This window comes from Gobio gobio (assembly GCF_949357685.1).
Source record: "Gobio gobio genome assembly, chromosome: 6".
NCBI classification, from domain to species: domain Eukaryota; kingdom Metazoa; phylum Chordata; class Actinopteri; order Cypriniformes; family Gobionidae; genus Gobio; species Gobio gobio.
The window spans coordinates 18,547,646-18,554,714 of record NC_137102.1 but is presented as its reverse complement, the minus strand read 5'-3'; positions in this window follow the sequence as shown (position 1 = coordinate 18,554,714).

Here is a 7,069-nt window from a genome sequence, read left to right as displayed (position 1 = left end):
TACTCGCGAAGGTCAACAACACACACACACGCACGGCCACGCGTCTCACAGCGCGCGAATATCCACACAAAATTATATCAAAATGACTGTCTTGTTTAGTATCATCGTAAGCATAGTCGGTTAGGTCTTTTAAATGAACGTAAACATGAACTTTGCCAGTCACCGCCAGCTTTTATGCTCATTTTCACAAGTTTTAATGGTCCACAGAATATCTAAACATGCAATATATCAAAAGAAAGAACAGACCCACTGTTTTATTCCAGCTTCATATATTATTTTTTTAATCAACACTTGAATGTTGCAAGTTTCATGAAAAAGCAACATTTTGAGCATAAAGCTGAAAAAAATCACGTTTTTGTAAAAGACTAACGTTACGTCCGAACGATGAACAAAACACAGATGTTGTAGATCGAGTCCATCAACACCCCAAAGCCTCACAGTCCTATAACTCGTCCTGGGTTGACAATTCATTCAATAACATTAGGCAGTTGTGATTTATATGCTGTTTAATGGTGATGATCGCGTTATTTTACATAATGCATCTGCTTATGATAGCGCACGTTCCTTCTTCTTCGGCTGTTTTGATCAGGAGATTCTGTTGTCGTGCAGGAAATGCGTTACAGCGCCCCCTACCGTATAACAGTGAACACACATGGAAAGCCGGAAAATATCGTCATTGGCTATATAAATATTGAGATAACAAAAGACAAAAAAAAAATCACTCACTGCTCTTGACTGAATAACTTTTAATAAGGGTTCATCTGTATTTATATGCAGTGGCATATAATTTTATGCAGACTATGCAGTGATATTTTACATTTGATTACTATTTTTGTACCTGACAATCTAGTTTAGACCTGAAAATAACTTTATTTCATTTGTATATGTTTGTTCTGCTGTATTTATTTGTGCATTTGCTCATAATTTGATTATTTGTTCTTATTTTATTACTGATGGTCTTTAACAATATATAAAAAATATATGAGTTAGGATATTATTTTTTAGAGTCATCATAACCTTATTTATTAAGCTTATATGGCTCAAAAACAATACTAGGCCTATTTTATTTTATTTGTCGTTTTTTTTTTTGTGGTGGGGTCAGTGAAAATTCTGACTGGGCAAGTAAAAATTTGAACCCCCGAAAAAAATCCTTAGCATTGAGCCCTGAAATATATCCCCCCCCCCCAAAAAACAACAACAACAAAAAAAACACGGATTTGCGTGTAGTAACTTTAATGGTAAAAATGTAAAAATGCAATGGAGAAGGTGACAAACCTAAACAGGAAAAAATTAGTTTTTTTTCTTAAAAGCAACAAAATCCAGAGCAACAACTCAAGCTAAGCCAACCTCTGTTGTGTTGTAAATAGTTGTGTGATGTATAAATAAATGTTGTTTATATTTATTTACCAAATTAATTAATTTATTGTCTATGGCAACACCACGTATCCGTAACACTCCAGCTCCGCGACACTAGTAGTCTATTAGTAGCCCCCCCCCCCCCCCCCCCCCCAAAGCTGTAAACCTAGGGGAAACACTGTATTGTCATTATTTACTGACCAGAATTTAAATTTTTGGGTGAAATATCCCTTTATGTGAATTAGACACCAAGTGCTCTTCTAAGAATCTCAGTCCTGAGGGTCAGTATGTCTCAGAAGAATCGGGATGGCTCTCAAGAATAGGCTGTGGCAGGCCTGAAGAGGGGACACTTTGTTTTTACTGAGTGTCACTCCATTCCTTCTCTGCTCTGAATTTCCTCTACAATACACCACTGCAAACCCTATAGAGCAAAAGGCACTCCAGCACATTCACTCTAAAAACATACTTTACATGAACAAGAACATTGTTCAAATGCAGAACAAATGAAGAACAAATGCAGGCTAATATTTGAGATTATATATATATATATATATATATATATATATATATACACAAGAGATCACCAATTAAAAGTTTGGGGTCGGCAAGATTTTTTTATGTTTTTGAAAGAAGTCTCTTATGCTCATCAAGGCTGCCTTTATATGATCAAAAATATAGTAAAAACAGAAATACAGTGGAATTATTAAATTAAAATAACAGTTTTCTATTTTAATATTGTTTTATTAATTCCTGTGATGCTAAAGCTGAATTTTTGAAATTATTTTCTAAATGTATTTGAACATTTAAATGTCTCACTCTCAACTGTAATTTTTTATCAATTTAATACATCCTTATTAAATATAAGTATTAATTACTTAAAAAGGTTATTGACTTCAATATTATATATATATATATATATATATATATATATATATATATATATATATATATATATATATATATATATATATATATATATATATATATATATATATATATATACAAATTATTATGCAAGTGACATATCAGTAGTATTTCAGTATATAAACATTCAGATTTCAGTTTTTCAAATTAAGTGTTTGTTTGTTTTATTTCTCCATATCTTTTTAGATAACTGGTTTCAATCTCAGACATGTAATGTGCCAGGTCATCTTAGGTAAATGGAAACCCACTTAAAAAGTTGTTGTTCCATATTATTAAGCAAGTCACAGTTCTCATGCAATATGGGGAGGACGAAAGATCTTTCTGAAGATGAAAAGCATGAAATTGTGCAATGTTATGCAAAAGACAATGAAAACAACTAATATTGTGTGAAAACTGAATGAAGATTATCGAATTATATCATAAGATTTGTGAGTAATTTACCACACAAGATAACTGATTATTACAGATAAAAAAATGTATATATATATATATATATATATATATATATATATATATATATATATATATATATATATATATATATATATATATATATATATATATATATATATATATATATATATATATATATATATATATGTATATATATATATGTATATATATATATATATATATATATATATATATATATATATATATATATATACATATATATATATATATATATATATACATATATATATATATATATATATATATATATATATATATATATATACATATATATATATATATATATATATATATATATATATATATATATATACATTTTTTTATCTGTAATAATATTATAATAATATATAATATATAATATATATAATATATATATATATAATAATATATATATTATTTTTTATACTTATAATTATTTTAATACACCTTTAAGCAGCAAACAGGTATTTGAAGTTGCTGGTGTCTCTGGAGTCTCAAGAACCTCTCCATGCAGGCTTTCAGCCACTTCTAACCAAAGCTCACAGAGAAATGTTTACAGTGGCTGTAGAAATACATGAGGACTCATTTTTTTAAAGTTTTATTCACTGACAAATGCTGTACTACAATGGATGGTCTAAAGATGGATGGATTTCTGGATGGTTGGTGAGTAGCCACAGCATTCCAACAAGACTGCAATGTCAACAAGGAGCCAGATGATTTGGGATGGAAAATTGGGAAGTGAGATTCGGGTCTCTGAGGGTGTCAAAATGACTTCTGCAAAATATGTGGAGTTTATAACTGACCATTTTCTGCTATGGTATAAAAAGAAGGATAAATAGGATAAAAGGATTTTCATTCAGGACAATGCACTATCCCATGCTGTTTGAAAATGTATTTCTACACCCACTGTAAACGTTTCTCTTTGCAAGCTTTGGTTAGAGGCGGCTGAAATGCAACTTTACGCACAACTGCCAGCCAGCATGGAGAGGTTCTTGAGACTCCAGAGACACCAGCAACTTCAAATACCTGTTTGCTGCTCAACAGAGGCTTTTTTTAATAGCTGTCTTTTTTTTTTGACAGAAGCTTTCCTTAAGCCTTTATCTGACCAAGTTCTCTTGTGCTGTAAATTACTCACAAATCTTATGATAGTTTGTCAATATCCATTTAGTTTTCACACAATATTAGTTCTTTCAGGATCACTATCATAAAAGATGACTGGCAGTTAGCAAACAGTTTGGATTGGCGGTATGGTTCTGTTCTAGGCAAGAGCAGCGATAACCCCCCTTAAGGCCTGCTCACACAGGGACAATTTTCATGCACGTTTAATCGCCAACGCTTAACACCTTGTGACAAAATAAACGGCGCCAATGTGAGTGTGCACACCGATGCGCAAAACGGCAGGCGTAACAGTGTAATTTTATTAAAAACGCCTTGAGCACGGTAAAAACTGTCCGACCAATGAGATTGGCGCTTTTGTTCACGTGCCTGGAGCTGCTGAAGTTACAGTAAAACATGACTTGGTGGCGCTCAAGTACAAAGCGGTCTTGCGGAGCACACATTGATACGACGAAGAGGAAGTAAGTAGACAAAGAAGAAGATGAGCTGCTAATGCTGCTTGCCAGTTAGCAGAAAGTGTGTGAATGGTTTTGGCAAGCACGTAAATGCTGTCTCTCTCCTTCTTCTGTGTGACAAGCGAGTGTCAGAAGCGTAAAGTGGCGCAGCACCACCTTTTGTTCCGGGAGCGCCATCTACTGAATTTGCACGTTCACTCGGCGCATCGCAAGTGAAAACCGTTTCGTGTGAACACAAAGACGCGTCGAAAAACGCTGCGATAAGCGCATGCGATAATCGTCCCGGTGTGCACAGGCCTTTAGAGTTAACAGAACAGAAGCAAAGTATTTGGATATCATAAATTTTCTTAATGACGTTAATTAAATGTACAACATAATTGAAGAATGAGTCTGATTCAAAAGGAACATCAGAAAGCTCAGTCCTGACTGGACGAGAGGAGGAGCTAGGGATGGAGAAGGGTAATTAGCTCTTGAGCAACGCAATAAAGCTGCTGATAATACTGAATGAACCATATATGTATGAATACGGTGAGAGGCATCGAATTCCGATAGGTAGATGTGGATCAGCTGACAGTCAGCTGATGCGAGCGTGACTAACGTGACCTGCCAGAACTAACGCTTCGCTTGATTTGTCGTCTTTTTACATAACATTGCACCATTTCATGCTTTTCATCTCCAGAAAGATCTTCCTTCCTCCCCATATTGCATGAGAACTGTGACTTGCTTAATAATGAGGAACAACCTCTTTAAGTAGGGTTCACATTTACCCAAGTAGATCTGGCAAACTATTTAACAAACCTGTCTGAGATTACAGTTATCTAAAAAGATATGGAGAAAAAAACAACAAACACATTCTTTGAAAAAGTAAAATCTGATTGTATTGTACTGAAACCTTACTGATGTCACTTGCATAATAATTTGGAACACAGTGTATATGGTGTATATGTGCGTGCGTGTGTGCGTGCGTGCGTGCGTATGTAAAAATATAAATGTCAGTAACACTTTACAATAAGGTTCATTAGTTAACTACATTAGTTAACATGAACTAATAATGAACTGCACTTATAAAGCATTTATTTATCTTTGTTAATGTTCATTTCAACATTTACTGATGCATTATCAAAATCACGTTAACATTAGTTAATGCACTGAACTAACATGAACAGCTGTATTTTTTATTAACTAACGTTAACAAAGATGAACTAATGCTATACAGAGATGTTGTTCATGGTTGGTTCATGTTAACTAATGCATTAATGTTAACTAATACAACCTTATTGTAAAGTGTTACCAAAATGTCATTCAGCACTAAGTGAAATCAGTTATCAAAAATGTCATGTACAATAGAAACAAAACTTCTGAAAATACAAACAGAAATGTATATTTGAATTGGGAAAAAAAACGAGTAAATTATCATCGATCAGGAGTTTATTTAATCTATTGGGAATCGGTTGGATCTTGAAAAGTGGTCTCTATAAGTGGTCTCTATATGGTTGGGCGGGTTAAACCTTAAAGTTCTTGGTAACGGCAGCCAAAAAAAGAAGAAATTTGAACGCAAGATTACCAATAAATAAACTTTTTTCTTTAGAACAACGTGCACCAACCAATAAATAAAAACACCAGGAATGTGTATTAAAAAGTAAATAGTAATTTTGATTTGTTTGTTGACCTTAATAGCACATTTCATCAATTAAAATAAGAAAACCACAGAGGAGCTGGAGGACCGTGAAGCCGATCACCTCATTAGCACGGCTCTGAGCTTGTTCCGTCAGTGTGAAGAAAATCAAAGATCAAGGCTTCAAATGTAGCACTTTAAAGAGCTGCTCTGCTAAGTGCTGGTGCCATAAAAAAGGTGGAAGAACACTGTTACAGCCTGTTTCAAAAACCAAGACACAAGACCTCATCGTCAAGAAGGTAATATTACACCGTGTTGCACAGTCAGAAGCGCCGTCGTCTCGTAATCACACAATAATGGATACGCTCACCCCTCAGGGAGACAACGCTCACAGTCAGTGGCCTGAACCAAACAAGATAAACATCAGAAAGTGTTATCTAATGATAGTTATTTTACTGACAACTATGGGGGGAAGGGGGGCATTCTACGGATGTGTGTTGTTGTGGTCAATTTAAGTATTCGACACATCCACCAATCAATCCTTGCTCTTAATTGTTCAGTGTACGGTGTCTGATGGACATTTTGTTTCTCAAAACGATGTCTCTATGTTCTGTGTTCTGGACTGTCACAGTGAAGAGCGTTGTCACAAATTGCTGTCTGATGAACAATAGAACATGGTTCCACAAAAAAAGGGCAATTCCACCCAAGTTATAAATTGAAATTATGGGGGAATTCAGAACATAACAAAAACAATATGCAAAAAAAGCATCCCATGTGTTCCAGAAAAACAAAAATGTAATTTCAAAATTATACTTACATTCATACCTAAAATCATTCAAAGGTTGATCAAAGGTGACAATATTATTGTATTTTATTTCAATTTCAAATTAATCCTGACAAAAAAAAGTATATTGTTTTTTTTACACGAAAATATTAAGCAGCACAACTTTTTTTTAATATTGACAGTAATAAGAAATGTTTCTGGTGCACCAAATCAGCCCGATATAATAACTTGAACACAGTGTTTTTGAACAAATAAATGTTGCATTCAGCTTTTACTGAAATAGAATCGCTGTAAAATACTTTTGTAGAAAATGAAATACAATTATCAGTCATTGTTGTCTAGTGGTGCTGTTTGGTATTTGCTTTG